Source organism: Podarcis liolepis (genome assembly GCF_965112155.1).
Source record: "Podarcis liolepis genome assembly, chromosome: W".
Classification (NCBI taxonomy): Eukaryota; Metazoa; Chordata; class Lepidosauria; order Squamata; family Lacertidae; genus Podarcis; species Podarcis liolepis.
In genome coordinates this window covers 10,398,787-10,415,288 of record NC_139568.1, presented here as the reverse complement: position 1 = coordinate 10,415,288, position 16,502 = coordinate 10,398,787, and the positions used below count along the sequence as shown (strand labels likewise).

General features: G+C 44.0%; 1 long non-coding RNA gene across 1 annotated transcript in view; it reads right to left on the bottom strand.

Moving 5' to 3' along the window:
* Window positions 1-7,540: 7,540 nt before the first annotated feature.
* LOC310697750 overlaps window positions 7,541-16,502 on the bottom strand; it is a 120,202-nt gene continuing 111,240 nt past the window's right edge. The window contains exon 2 of the long non-coding RNA XR_014521192.1: window positions 7,541-7,862. This is a non-coding gene — a long non-coding RNA (uncharacterized lncRNA). The remainder of the gene's footprint in view (window positions 7,863-16,502) is intronic.

Sequence of the window (16,502 nt, the reverse complement as noted above, 5' to 3'; positions counted from 1 at the left end):
ACAGGAAATACGCAGCCTGTGACACAAACATCCTGCTCCCTTTTAAGGTGGAACGGAAATATCCTAACAGCAGTGTGGGGGGGGGTGCATCCGGAATGCCAGGTGGAGCTCATAATAACTGAACTACAGCGGGTTGTTGGACTGGAGGTGATGGCACAATTCTGGCCGAAGGGGCATATGAAGGTGGAAGAAGAAAATCCTCCTCTTCTGGATGGCCCTGGTGTATCTTCTTAGCAGGGGCTGGAGGCTTGGGTTTATCTATTTTTTTCCAGGCCTCCTGCTTTATTGCTAATATCTTACAGGTGTCTCCTTGCACTTCTTTATCCATGGAGGATTTTTCATGCAGGCGTTATACCATTGATCAATATAGGGAAATTGATCTGGGTGGCCTCCGGGGTCCCTAGTTACTGAGACCCAAACTTGCCAGCACAGTTCCACATCAAAACTACCTTCTGAAGGACATTTCGGAACTTGGTTTGGCCAATTCAGGTCACAATGCGTCCTCAGAGTCTCTGGGGTCAGTTTGACACCATAGTCTCCTGAGAAAGTCTTTTTGAAATTTGCTATAATACAGTGTTCACTGCAGCAGTGATGGAGGGATCCCGGCACCGTCCGTCCGGCGCTGGAGTGGCGCCGGTGGCAAACTGCTATACAGTGCATGTGCAGCGTCGGTACGTACAGCGCATGTGTGCAACGTCGCACATGCACTGTCCTTAGCGGTTTGCTGCCAGCACCTCTCCAGCGCTGTACGGACAGTGCCGGAATCCTCTGCTCGCGGCTGTAGCCGTGAACGGAGCATTGTCCATTCATGGCTCTAGTGGCGACGGAGGTATCCTGGCACTGTCTGTACGGCACTGGAGTGGCACCGGCACCAAACCGCTATTCAGCGCATGTGCGGCATCGCTACATACGACACATGCGCCGTACGTAGCGATGGCGCACATGCGCCCTACATCATGATGCCTGCTCTGTGTGTCACAACACCTTCCTTCGCTCCTGGATGCCATATCAAAGAAGGAAAACAAATTAGGAAAAAATCCAAACAATCAATAACATTATTGCAATCACAGTATTCAATGATAATTAATGATGAAATAGCATGGAAAGTTAAAAAAATGAAACAGAATTTTTTTGAGCTTGCAAATGAACCAGGAAAGTTGTTAGCATGGCAACTAAGGAAAAATTAACAGATAAATTATATAGGTAAAATTAACTCCAATGGGAAAGTTTTGAATAAAACAAAAGAAATAAGGGAAGCTTTTAAAAAATGTTTTCAAAATTTATATAAAAGAGGAAATGAAAAGATAACCAACATACAGGAATATATAAAAAAAGAGTCATTTGACAAAGTGTGATGGCCTGGGATTCAGACTTGGAGGCTGAACCTGAGGGATCCGAGCTTGCACAGGATTCCCCACCTCCAGAACCAGCTGAACCGGGGCTGGGGCATGTGCCTGAAGGGTCCTCACCCGTGCTGGATCCTCAGGTGCAGGCATCAGCTGAGTCTGCTCTGGCTCTGGAGGTGATCGAGGACCCATTGCCTGCAGATGCTCCACTCTCAGCCCCGGCAGAGGAAGCTGAGGTTGCCTCTGGGTCCGGTAACCCTCCAGCCTCTCCTGAGCTGCAGAGGCTCAGGGCAAAGAGGCGGGGGGAACTAAGTTCCCGCAGGAGGAGTGCTCGCCTCCAGGCCAGGAGAGGTGAGTCACCAGAGGATCGAGGCCGCCCTATGTCTCGAGGCAGATAAAAGCCGATGTGCTGGTCCGGGGGGGGGGTTACCGTGCAGCGTGGTCCGTGTCCGGTCCAAGGCTGAAGCGGGGCCCAAGGCAGGGAGTCGGGCGTGGCCAGGAACTCTGGTAGAAAGCAGGACAGGGTACCGTCAGGAACAGGTAACCAACGATGTTGCTCCCACAACCTGGGACTGGGCGGGCTGACCTTTATCTCCCTTTCCGGGAAAGGGCATCCGCCTTCTGGTTTTAGGAGCTAGGGATGTAGCGGATCCGGAACTGGAACCGGGAGAAGAACAACGCCCACCGGATCTGCCTTTGATTCAACTTGCGGGTGGTCTGGAGGTACTCCAGGTTCCGATGGTCGGTTCTTACCTCCACTGGGTGTTGTGTCCCCTCAAGATGATGGCGCTAGACCTCAAAGGCCACCTTGATGGCCAGTAGTTCCCGCTCCCACACAATATAGTTACGCTCCGCCGGAAGGAGCTGGCGGGAATAGTAGGCACAAGGTAACAGTGGCACATCCGGTCCGTGTTGCTGGGACAAGACGGCACTGAGTGCCGTGCTGGAGGCGTCAGTCTCCACCACGAAGGGTCGAGAGGGATCAGGATGCTGCAGAATCGGCGCCCGCTGGAAACAGGCTTTCAACCCCTGAAATGCCTCATCTGCCTCCTTGTCCCAGGAAAATGGCGTCTTGGGGCGCAGCAGTCGGGTCAACGGGGTGGTGCGATGAGCATAGCCTGCAATGAAGGTCCAGTAATAATTGGCGAACCACAGGAACTGCTGTAGGTCCTTGCGGTTCTGGAGTGCCACCCACTCCTGAACCGCAGCCACCTTCCCAGGATCCATCTGCACCCCATCTGGAGAGAGTCGGTGACCAAGGAAGTCTTCCGACCGCTGATGGAACTCGCACTTGCTGAGCTTAGCATACAGGTGGTGCTCCTGCAAGCGTTGCAGCATGGTCCGGACATGCCCCTCATGGCGAGCCGGGTTGAGGTGTTCCCAAAGTAAAGGAAGGATTGAACTCTGATTAATAAGAATAAACACAGAGGCTTGAACCAGCAAGACTCTGGGAAGGGTGCGTATAATAGTGTCTCCGTCTCTAGCCCCTAGCCCAGATCGTTTTATTCACAAAAGAGCTTTTTACAGAGTGTTCGTAAGAACCAATCAGATTTCTTCTGAGCATTTCAACAAACCCCACGTGGGAACAAAGTTAAACTACCAAAACTAATTAAGCACACAGATTTCTGGGGTAAACAAAACAGAACTACAAAGGAGAGCATTTGGCAACCCCGGAGGTGATAAACAAGCAATATACATGATAAGGAGGATGGCCAGGAGGACAGCGATCATTATCATCTTTATGTGAGACCTGTTTCCTGTCCCTAAGATTAACATCCTAAGATTAACATATCAGAAAAGCTACATCAAAGAAACTGCCCACTGTCTTTGATGACCCAGGATGCCTGCCTGGCGAAGCAGCTGGTAGTGTACGTGACTGGTCAAGAAAGAGAAATGGAACAGGGATGCAGGGGTGTAGATTGATCAAGAATCATATCAAAATAGTTTAAACCCAGTCAACGCAATGCTTTCATTGCTGACACAGATGGCTTACTCTATATTTGTTATAATTCCTCATAGCAATCGCACCTGATCACTACATCTCACCGTGTTTTATTTATTTAAAATTTATTTTTTAATTTTTTTGTTTTGCTTTGTTTTGTTTGTAAGAAGAGTTTAAGATAGTAGAGGTTAAGGTAACAGGGGTACTGTGTTCTCTTCATGTTCATGCGTGTGTTCTTGTATCGCAAAAAGACGTCTAGCAGACATTCCTAAAGGAGTGCTCAACAACCTTTGCCTATTCTTTTCTAAAACTGAGCAACTAGGCAGGACCCATGTCAGTCTGTTGAGGCAGCACTGAGCATCAGATAAATTTGCGGAAAGGTAGTTATACTTCTTTGATTATACGTGAAAAAACAACCATCTGGCAAACTAACACGAGCATAAAAGTAATCTGTTGAACACGTGAACAATTTCAAGTTGGCCTTCCTGTGTCCAGACAGCGAGATGCTTCCTTACTGCAATTCACAATCTGAGCACAAGAGGTGTCTAGCAGTGCTACAACTCTAGGTGTGTATAATGATATTGCATCAAGGGGTAACTTTTTGTGTCACTGTTCCCCAATCATGGAGATTGGTATAACCAATGATAGTATCAGGAATCCATTTGGAAAACCACTTTCCTATGTGTGTGGTATGTGCCATATGAAAGGGCTGTGTACAAACAGGAATCATACAGTTTTCTAAGGCAGTGTGCATATCATATGTTTCACTCAAACAAAAATGAGAGACATTAGCAACTTCAGCTAAATGCATCCACATATTATAGCTATGACTAGAAGAAGTGTCAGGAGGAAGATAGATACAATGAGTACTAGGTATCAAGAAAACAAATAATATACATATAAAAATCAGCATAGAGTTCATATGTAGCTGAGTAATCAAAGCTATTAAAAAAGTCTCTGGTGCTTCTGGAACATCATGATGCTAAAATCGTGTCCTGGCATCAGAGTCCAAGGTTTTCAGCATTCCCCATGTCACCTTTGGGCATCCCTCAGCCTTTCAAGGATGAGGATGGACACGATGGACTTTTGCACGGCGTTGCTGAGCCTGTAGAGGCAGAGTCAGGATCATGGTCCTTGCAAAGTCTGGTTACAGATAGGTAGCTGTGTTGGTCTGCCATAGTCAAAATAAAAAAATTCCTTCCAGTAGCACCTTAAAGACCAACTAAGTTAGTTCTTGGTATGAGCTTTCGTGTGCATGCACACTTCTTCAGATACACTTCAGATACACTTCCTCAGATACACACTTCTTCAGATACACTGTATCTGAAGAAGTGTGCATGCACACGAAAGCTCATACCAAGAACTAACTTAGTTGGTCTTTAAGGTGCTACTGGAAGGAATTTTTTTATCTTGCAAAGTCTGGAATGGGATTCTGCAGGCCTTGGTGCCAGCACATGTCTTGGCCCATAGGGATGGATACAGCGACCTGGAATCCACACAGGACCTGAGGAAGTAAGAACAGTAGGGCATCCTGCCCCTAGGTAATTAAAGGAACAGGTAATCAAAGGAACAGGTCCCTCTCACTGCGGGTTGGAGAGCTGCTGGTACATCACTAGAGGTTGTTCCAGAGGTCATTCCAGAGATACCTCTTCCCTACAATGGCATTTCATAGGAGAAAGTTTATTAGGAAAGGAAACAGTTAATTGCTTTAAGGTAAAGAGAACAGGAGTTAAAGAGCAGGAAGGACATCCATCAACAATATCCTTCGCTTGTGTCAGAGGAACGAAAAAATATTTTATGCATTGTTTATGCAGCTGCTTAGCTCCCTGGTGAAAAAATGCATGGCTGTCAATTACATTAGAAAATAATGGACAGAAAGATTTCAGAGCAGAATCAGCATGTTGATTTCCTTCTGAAATTATATCTTTGAATCCTGTATGGGAGTGAACATGAGAGTAAACGTGTCAAGAGATTTTTTCAGTGTCAAGAACAGAGCGAGTAGATTAAAACCTAGCATAGGAGAAAGATAGGAATTAGCCAAATGTGATAAAAAAATATCCCACTTCACACAAAAACCACAAAATGCAGTGGAAGTGTAGGCTGGTCTCTGTGAGTTTTCTGATTAGCTGCAAAAAAAAAAATGCCAGTTATTTTCAGAATCCGTATACGTTAAGCTATGTCAGAGGCTTAATGCTGTCCAGCTGGCATAGATAAGACTCCGGGCTCCCAGCCAGTTCCAAACTATTTGATTTATTTGACAAAGTTCAAAAGTACATCTCCAGCGTTTCAATTAGCGTCCGTCCCCTTGTTGCACAGTTGCCGCGTCTACTCTTTCTTTTTCCTTTTCCGTACCCAGCATGCAAGTCTGCGGAAACCCCTCCCCTGACTTCCTCTGTGTACAGAATGACTTGTTCCTGGCGCATCCTCCTCCCTCTCTACATCAGACTCACTGTCAGACGACAGGCTGCTAATGATCTCTTTAGGCTCTCTAGAATTGCTGGTTTCTGTTCTTTCATCTTTTCCTGTTTGCCTCTCCCTGACAAGCTAGACCCCCCCCCGGAGGTCTAGCTTGGTGAACACCTGTGCCCCCTGCACCCGCTCCAGCAACTCCGAGATAAGGGCAAGGGGTCTGGGATAGTAATCTTGTTCAGGGCCCGGTAATCATGGCAAAGACGAAGCTCCCCACACTTCTTCTTAACGAAGAGCACTGGAGCAGCGGTGGGCGAGGTGGAAGGCCGAATGAACCCACGCTCCAGGTTCTTGTGAAGGAAGTCCTGCCAAGCTTCGCGCTCCAGCTCCGTAAGAGAGTATAGGCGACTCACAGGCAGGGGCACCCCGGGCTGGAGGTCTATGTCGCAGTCAAACGACCGATGGGGCGGCAGCTGGTCTGCCCCCGTTCCTCAAACACGTCTTGGTAGTCCTGGTAAACCGCAGGGAGCGTTGACACAGCCTCCCCAGTGGGGGCGGCCGCTAGCATCTCGGACCGAGCATGGGGACACGGGTCTGGGAAGTGCACAGTCTGATTGACCCAGTCAACCTGAACATTGTGAGACTCCAGCCAGTCCATCCCAAGCACCAGGGGAAACCGGGGCATGGTAGCAATGTCCAAAGTTCGCACCTCCCGGTGCTACTGGCGACACAGAATCAAGGGCTGGGTCTCCCGAGTAATGGCGCCCGAGCGCAGGAGCTGCCCGTCAATTGCCTCCACCTGTACCAGTTCCGACTTATCCTGGAGTGGCACCTGATGGTGGGCGGCAAAGGCAGAGTCCATATAAGAGCGGGTTGCCCCTGAATCCACCAGAGCATGGGTGAGAATCCAGGGCCCGCCAGGGGGGTATAGGCGTACCGGAACCATGAGGTGTCGCAATTCCACCGGTGAGGGATTCTCTTGCATGGTTTGGGACCCCAGGTAGCCAGGGCCTTCGGCTACCTGGGTTGGCAGTTTCCCTGCGGCTAGCATCTTCTTGGGACAGGATCGGGCGTAATGTCCACTCCCACCGCAGTAGAGACACAGGTTCTCCTCCCGACGCCGGGTCTTCTCCAAGGGGAGAGGTGAGGCCACGCTGCCCCGAGCTGCGTTGGCTCGTCCGGCAACTCGGCTGTGGCCGTGGACCTGCTGGGAAGGACTGGAGCCAGAAGCCAGGAGTGCTGGCGGTCCCAGGCCTGGCGCCGTTCCTCCAGCCGATCGTCTATCTGCAGGCTCCGCTGAATGAGGGTGTCCAGTGTGGTGGGGTGATCCATCGTGGCCAGCTGGTCCAGTATCTCATCCGAAAGCCCCTCGAGATACTGGTCCCGAAGTGCAGAGTCATTCCATTTTTTAAAAATATATATTTATTAAAGTTTCAGAAAAAGGAATTGCATAAAAACAGAAAATACAAGAATAAAAGACAAAAATAAAAATACAATAAAAATACAGAATAAGTACACTTACAGGAAAAAGATAATAAAATAAAAAAAAAAATCAACCTTTCCATATCTTACATTCATATCCTTGTTTCCCTGACCTCCTCATAGCTCCCTTTTTTGTATTCCAATTCAATTAATTGATTCAGCAATTTCTTTCCCTTCTTATTATTCTGATCTTTGATCTTAATATATTATAACATTAAATTTTTACCTATTTAAAAATCCAATTTTCCATATTCTTTTATATCATTACAGCTAGAAACCGCTTGACTTCATTCAAACATCATTCTAACATTCATTAATTTCCCAATACTTCTGTAAATAGTCTTTAAATTTCTTCCAATCTTCCACCGATTCTTCTCCCTGGTCTCGGATTCTACCAGTCATTTCCGCCAATTGCATGTAGTCCATCACTTTCATCTGCCATTCTTCCAAAGTGGGTAGATCTTGTGTCTTCCAATACTTTGCGATGAGTATTCTTGCTGCTGTTGTAGCATACATAAAGAAAATTCTGTCCTTCTTTAACACCGATTGGCTGACTATGCCCAGGAGAAAGGCCTCTGGTTTCTTCAAGAAGGTATATTTAAATACCTTTTTCAGTTCATTATATATCATTTCCCAGAAAGCCTTAATCCTTGGGCACGTCCACCAAAGGTGAAAGAATGTACCTTCAGTTTCTTTACATTTCCAACATTTATTATCGGGCAAATGATAGATTTTTGCAAGCTTGACTGGGGTTATGTACCACCTGTATATCATTTTCATTATATTCTCTCTTAAGGCATTACATGCCATAAACTTCATACCTGTGTTCCATAACTGTTCCCAGTCAGCCATCATTATGTTATGTCCAATGTCTTGTGCCCATTTAATCATTGCAGATTTCACTGTTTCATCCTGAATATTCCATTTCAACAGCAAGTTATACATCTTTGACAAAGTCTTAGTTTTGGGTTCTAACAATTCTGTTTCCAATTTTGATTTTTCCACCTGGAAGCCAATTTTTTTGTCCAAATTGTATGCCTCCATTATCTGATAATAATGAAGCCAATCACGCACTTTGTTTTTTAGTTTTTCAAAACTCTGCAATTTCAATCTATCTCCATCTTGTTCCAAAATTTCCCAGTATTTCGGCCATTTGACCTCCATATTGAGCTTTTTCTTTTTTTTTTTATTCTTTATTTGAAAAAGATACATTCTTTATCATCGCTCAGACACATACACGCACAAAAATTTCAGTCATAGTAAAAAGCAAGAAAAAAAGAAAAGAAAAAGAAAAAGAAAAGGAAAAAGAAAAGAGAAAAAACAAAGGAGGAGAATAAAAGAAAAGATAACATACAATACTACAAATACAAAAACTTCCGTCCAGCTCGATTTTGGAATTACATAATCTTACAATTAAGTCGCAGTATTACTAAAACGTTATACGTCAATGCTTTTAATTATCGTCGATTGATAAATTATTTATTCCCTGACTGCTTTCAAAATAAATTAAAAATTTGTTCCATTCGTCTTTGAGTTTAGCTGTGTTATTTTGTCTTATTTTTTGAGTTAATCTCGCTAATTCGATATATTGGTATAACCTCATTTGCCACTCTCCGACCGTAGGTAGATCAGGAGTTTTCCATTTTTGTGCAATTTGAATTCTCGCCGCTGCCATAGCATATTGAACAAAGGTTTGATCTATTTTCTTTATTTCTTTACCAATCATTCCTAAAAGAAACAACTCGGGGGTTTTAGGAAAATTATATCTCAAAATTTTTTTCAATTCATCATGTATTTGCTTCCAGAATTCCTTCACCACATCACAGGTCCACCAAATATGAAAAAAGGTCCCAACCTTGTCCCTGCATCTCCAGCAGGTATTATCAACATTTTTATACATCTTTCTTAACTTTACTGGGGTCAGATACCAGCGATATATCATTTTCTCTAAATTTTCACGTAGGGCTACACATGCTGTGAATTTTACACCTTTTGTCCACAATATCTGCCAGTTTTTATACTCTATGTTGTGACCAAGATCTTTTTCCCATTTTACCAACGCTCCCTTCACCAGATCTTCCTTAGTGTCCCACTCCAATAATTGTTTGTACATTTTGGAGAGAAGTTTTTCATTACTCTCCAAAATTTCCACCTGGAACCTTGATTTTTTTCCACTAAAGCCCACTCTCTTGTGCTCGCCCCATAAAGCATTAATCTGATGATAAAGCAACCACTCTTTTATTCTGTCTTTCAGCTGTTCATAGGGCTTCACCTTCCATCCTGCTTCTGTCTTCACTAAAAGGTCCTCATATGTACATCTTTCATCAGACATGTTTATTTTTTTACTTATTATAATATCAGTTGGAGACAGCCACCCTGGAATGCCTTTTTCGATCAATTTTTTATACCTCTTCCACACCTCTAGCAATGAGCCTCTAATTACATGGTTGGAGAAGCCTCTATGAACTTCCCCTTTCTCTTGCCAGAGGTAGGCGTGCCATCCGAATCTAATATTAAAGCCCTCCAAGTCCAATAAATCTGTGTTTTGGAGGGTGGCCCACTCCTTTATCCAGCATAGGCAGGATGCTTCATAGTAGAGTCTAATATTCGGGGCTGCAAAACCACACCTCTCTCTTGAATCTGTCAGGTATTTAAATTTTATTCTGGCTCTCTTTCCCTGCCAGATGTACTTGGTCAGGGTTTTTTGCCAGCTCTTAAAGAGGGAGGTGCCTTTAATAATCGGGATATTTTGAAACAGAAATAATAGTCTCGGAAGGATACACATCTTAATTGCAGACATTCTCCCTGTCCATGATAATTTCAGTCTGTGCCAGATATCCATATCTTTTTTGATATCCTGCCAGGCCTTACTATAATTGTCTTCGACCAAATTTATGTTTTTTGGTGAGAGCCAAATTCCCAAATATTTGACTTTGTTCGCAATTTTAATACCACTTTTTTCTTCTAATTGGATTTTATCCTGTTCTGTCATATTCTTTGTTAGAATTTTTGTTTTTTTCCTGTTTAATCTAAAGCCCGACAGTCTACCAAATTCCTCTAGAAGTTCTATTACCCTACTTGTACTGTCCACTGGATTCTCCACGGACAGGACCAAATCATCGGCGTAGGCTTTAAGCTTGAATTCTTTCTTTCCAATTTTTATCCCCCTCACATTTACTGCCTCTCTTATTCTATTTGCAATTACTTCCAAAATCATTATAAATAATAAGGGGGACAAAGGACAGCCTTGCCTCGTACCTTTCTTAATCTTAAAGGGTTTAGTCAAGTTATCATTTATAATCAGTCTGGCCTGCTGCTCCGAATATATAGCCCTGATACCTTTCATGTAAGAACCTTCAATACCTGCCTTCTCCAAACATTGTGCTAGAAATTCCCAAGAGACATTATCAAAAGCCTTTTCGGCGTCTATAAAGATCAATGCTGCAGGGACGTCTATTCTCATATCTAAATATTCAATGATGTTTAGTATGTGGCGAACATTTTCTTTCTGGTGTCTATTAGGGAGAAATCCTGCTTGATCTTTGTGTATATATTTTGTTAAGAGCTTCTTGAGTCTACCTGCCATGATGTCAGCGAAGATCTTATAATCGTTGTTAAGCAAAGAGATTGGTCTATAATTTTTTACATCTGTTTTTTCTTTCTCTGATTTTGGGATCAAGGTTATATAAGCCATTTTCCACGACTCCGGGATCTTCCCTCCCTGGAGGATGTTATTAATCACGTCTTTAAGCACTGGGGCAAGGTACTCCCCTAATGTTTTATAATATTTTGCAGATAAGCCATCTGGACCTGGGGCCTTCCCCATCTTCATCCTGCCGATGGCTTCCTTTATCTCATTTACTGTGATCTCCTTATTCAAATGTATCCTATCCTCCTCTGTTATATATCTCCTCTCATTATGGTCCAGGTAGTTCTTAATTTCGACACTATCTTCTCTTCCTCCTTCATACAGCTTTTCAAAAAATTGGGTAAACCTGTTTTCTATCTCCTCTGGGTCTTCTATGATGTTATCCTCTATTATTATTTTATTTATCACATTTTGTTTCTTTCTTTTTCTTAACTGCCAAGCCAGCAGCTTCCCCATTTTATTTGCCGATTCAAAATACCTTTGCTTTGTGAATTTGATTTTCCACTCTGTCTCCTGGTTTAGTATTGCCGAATATTGAGATTGAAGCACCCTAGAGGCTCGGATGGCGTCATCATCTGCTGGGTTTATAACCAATTTTCTCTCATAATTTCTCAATTGGGAGAGGATGTCCTCTTTCTTACGTTCCCTTACCTTTTTTCTATGACTGTTTTGTTGTATTAGGAAACCCCTCAGCACCGCCTTACTGGCGTCCCAAACCACATCTATCGGGGTTTCTTTGTTCATGTTTAAGTCTAGATATTCTTTTAGGGTACCTTTAATTTTTTCCCTCACCTCTTCATTATCAAATAGATTCTCACACATCCTCCACCTGTATTGTCCCTTCACTTCATTTTTTATTTCCATGTCTAAGGCACAATGATCAGATATTGTCCTGGGATAAATTTTACAACTCTTCACCCTCAACGAGAGTGTTCTTGTCGTCCAGATCTGGTCAATTCTACCCCAACTCTGATGGGGTTCAGAGTAATGAGTGAACTGTTTAAGAGAGGGGTTTTGGTGCCTCCAAATATCAATTAGATCTAAATTTCCTTCCATATCACCAAAAGATTTCGGCAATTTCCCCCCAGCCAATTTCCCCTTCTTTTCACTCCTATCCAGATCCGGCATCGGGACACCATTCATATCCCCAAGCAGAACTAGTTTGTGGGCTTCCAGTTCTAATAACATGCTTTCGAGTTTCTCAAAAAACTCTGTTCTGTTTGAATTCGGTGCGTATACCGTCACAACATTGATTTCCCCCCCCCCCCGGAAATTTAATTGAACCCCTAGGATTCTGCCTTCCTCGTCTTTGCATATCAGGGTTGGTTCCCACTTCTCTCTAACATATATTACTACTCCTCTCTTTTTTTTTTCATCAGAGTTAATAAAGTCTACTCCTAACCTTTTATTCACCAGGATGTGTTTATGTTTCTTAGCGATATGTGTTTCCTGAAAGCAAATTACATCATACTTTTTGTTTTTCACAGCTTTTTCAACTTTATTCCTTTTAACCTTATCATTCAACCCATTTACATTCCAGGATAAAAATTTTAGTGTATGTGTTATTGTTTGCCTTTGTCTGTTTCTAAACCTTCAACCGAACTTGCGGGCTATAATCTAAACGCCTTTGTTTCCTGAGGTCTCCCCCTCTTCTGCCGTCTCCCCTCCCACTACGGCCTCATCATCGTCTTCCTCTGAATCCCCTACCCCCTCCCCTGCTCCCCCCTTTCCTCCTGTCTGCCCCCTATTTCCCCTTCCTCTTCTTCCCTATTCTTTACTCTGCTCTCTATCTTTCCCAGATCTTTTTCGTATCTTCTCAAAAACTTATCCGCCTCCTGTGTGTCCAGCAACCTGAACTTTTTCTCTTTATAAAAAAAGCTAATCCCTTCCGGGAATTCCCATCGAAATGGGACCCCGTTTCTCTTCAATGCTGCTGCCACTTGTTTATAACCCTCTCTTTTACGAAGCAGCCTCACTGGTATTTCTTTATAAATAATGATAGGCCTTCCATCAATTCTTAATCTGTTGTTATAGCTCTTTCTCAAAATTAAGTTTTTCATTTCCAAAGAATTAAAAATCACCAGGCAATCCCCCAGGAATTTACTTGCTTTCAAGTGTTTGGGCTTAGTCATTCTAAATACATTATCTACAGTAGAGGCCATCTCTTCTTCACTTAAACCTAGCCAATTGGAGAGTTCTTTAATCATCTTCCCCCTTATATCCTCATTCCTGTCCTCCGCTACTCCCCTGAATTTAAGATGAAGCTGTTTTGACCGCATATCTGCCATGGCTAGGTTATCCCAGATCTTATCTTGGGAATTGCTCAGCTCCCCGAGCTCTTCTTTTACCTTCATTGTCTCCTTTTTTTGTTCCCTCATTTCTTTCTGCAGCTTTTTATTAGATTCCTCAATCATTTTGGACTTTGCGGAAAGATCTTGGATTTTAGTAGAGAGTTCACCAACTGCTCCTTCTATTTTTTTGTCAATCCTCTCCTGAACCTCTCCCAATTTGTTTTCCATATATATTGCATTTTGCTTAAATTCCTCCTTTATTCTAACCCACAAATTGTCTAAATCTTTAATTTCCTCCTGTCTCGACAGCTTTCTTTCTACCGGGGTCCCGCCCCCTTTCTTCCAATCTTTTCCATCCTTTCCCATCATCTCCTCCTATCACCACCTAATAGTTCACTTCAGCCTTCAGCCCCACCCTTGTTTCCTTCCCTTTTCAACCTTCCAGTTAACCACAGTTATAAACAAAGATTGTCCATAGCAAAGGAGAAGGAAGAGAAAAGAAGAAAAGAAGAAAAAAGGAGAAGAAAGCCAATTTCCAAGCCGAATAAAACAGCTGCCTCGGGTAGAGGTCCAAACTTAAACTTCAGGTGACCCGGGCAGAGATCCTATAAGCAGTCCAACGCAAAGGGTTGTGCAGTCCAACGGGAGGGGTTGAGGGGGGGGGCGCGGGATCAGACCTTCCCCACTCCTGGGGATCCCTTTCTCCTTACCAGTCTACTTCTTCAGCCCGCTCTGCTTCACAAAGGCAGAAGGTTAATAGTCTAGTAAATAAACTTAAAGATGTTTAATACTGCTTAGTCCACTTTTAACCTTTGTTGTCCGAGTCCAAATTATAATTATAGATTATAAATGTAGTTCAGGTTATAATTATGGTCCAGAATATGGTCAGCGTCTAAAATTCGGATTCCAGATACAACAGTCGGTATCCCAGTCAAATTATAAAGCACCAGTTAGGCATCACGTCACCTCTTTTGTTTTTAAGACCCCTCGTCTATTTCCAGCCACCCTGGGGTATCCTCCCAAAATGGGCGGGTGGGCGAGCACGGAGAAGGGAAGCGAAAACGGAAGAGCAAAATATGGCGGGAGATGCAGAGACTTTAAAATCCTCTCGCCCTATACCTGCTGTGCCTGCTGCCGCCTTCTCGCTTTTTTACCTGCTGCCGTCCTTCCTCCAAAGTAGACCATGAGCTCCTTTCAAAGGTGTCTTAGACAATTAGACGTTCCGGGTCTTAAATAAACAGTTGTAAACTATAAGCGCCAGGAAGTGCTTATCCCTGTAAAATCACCAAAGCGTCCCCAAAAAAAACGAACTGAAAAAAACACATCAGGGTCCTGTTAATCCTTAATATCCACTACGGTCCTTTCTTTGATCCTCACAACAGATTATTCTTACTCAAACAAACTTCCCAAACATTCCTTACGCCATCGACTTTCCGCCTGCGCCATCTTATATCCTCCACCGTGCAGACTCCCAAAAGCAGAAACAGTCTAAGGTCCTCCAGGACCGCCCAGCTTCACAAATAGCTTTTCGCCTTGCACACTGCGTTTTTATACGAAGGAAAAGAAAACGCCTTAAAAACGCTGGGGGGTTCCGTTCCTTTCTTAAGGCGGTCCGTCGCTTCTTCCAGCTGAAGCTCGAGGCGTCGCTCTGCAGAGTCGTTACCGTCCCAATTCGCGCTCGCGGTCCTTCGTTGTCTCCTCGTACCGGACTCAGGAGAACGGTGCGACCGCTTCCACGCTGCTGGGTATCTTTCCCCTAAGAGTACCCCCCTTAGGGTTTTTGGGGTGCGCTTCGCCCTGACGTCTCCCCAAGCCTCTGCATAGCCCAGAAAAACCGAGAGCGGGTTTTCCGCGCTTCTTCGCTGGGCGCGACCGGAACCGGAAGTGAGCTTTTTCAAAGCTTTTTGAGCTTTTTCAAAGCTTTCGCTTCAATCGGTGACAGCCACCTTGGAGTTTTATTTTCCAATAAGTCCTTGTACCTTATCCAAACATTAAACAGTGCTTTCCTGACAATATGATTTTTAAATGCTTTATGCGCTTTGACCTTATCATACCATAAATATGCATGCCATCCAAATACATTGTTAAAACCTTCTAAATCCAAAATGTCAGCGTTTTCAAGAAGCAGCCATTCTTTCAACCAGCAAAAAGCTGCTGATTCATAGTAAAGTTTCAAGTCTGGCAGGGCAAATCCACCTCTTCCTTTGATAATAGATTTGGTTGGCATTCATATTTATGGTATGGGAAAGATAAAAAAACCACAAAGGGTTTCATAATCATATAATAAGAAAAACACTTATAAAAGTGTGGAATAAACAAAGATTTTTTTAGAACCCAAAACTCCATGGTGGCTTTCACCGTTTGAAGCATTAGCATTAAAACCTCTTAATAAGAGAGGAAATTGGCCGACGTACAGAGAATTATTAATAGAGGCGGGGAAAGGGTTAAAGCTGAAAGAATGAGGAACTATTTTTTTTTTTACAAAGTTGGTTACATCATAGACAATTAAACGAACAGTTTAAGGAAGACAATAAGAAAGGTTTCAGCTACACAGTGTCAAACTTTCAAAAAGAGATAATTCAGAGTGATACGATATTACTCAAAAAAATGTATAATCTTGTGAGGAGACCCAGAGCTTACAGGGTTAACAGCTCTAGGGAGTGATGTCCTGTCACTGGGGGTGTGTTCACATACGGGGTTTTCTGCTTTGTTATATGAACTGTTTTTCTTTCTGTTTTGCTGCGACAGGAGAAGCAATGTCTCCACTATCTCCTGGCGTGATTTATTTTGCTGCTGTACAATAAACACTTCTTAGATTAGAAAGAAGCTGCGTGCAAGAGTGTTATCTGCATGCCTGAGATTCCTCCACACAGACACACCGCTGATCGCTATACTCTGCTGGAAGCCAGGAGAAGCAGAGGGACGCAGTGGAAGCGGGCTGGACACAAAGCACTGTGGCTGTCGCAGCTGAGATGGACGTCCAATCTCACAGGTTATGGCTGCAGCACAACAGGTTATGGGCCCGTCATGCCCTACGGACGTCGGTAGTGTTGCCTGTGTGTGGAGCAGAGCCCAGCTGGAGGACCTGCCTGAGGTTTAAAGCAGGCAGTTGAACTCACTATTGGAAGACTCATCTTCCAGACCGGGTGCAGGAGCTGCTGAAGTGTGAGTAAGCTACGCCCCAGGGGAAGATGGCCGAAGTCCAGGAGTCCTACTCCGTGCTGTTTGAGAGGCTCAATGGGCAGAACTGGGAGGAATGGTCCCAAAGAGTTAAGGCCTGACTTACAACCAAGGGCCTCTGGGAAAGCACCCAAGCCCCTCCGCTTCAGGCTGGAAATGGAGCTGCTGCAGTAGAGGTAGCGGCAGCCAACGCTTCTCTGAGT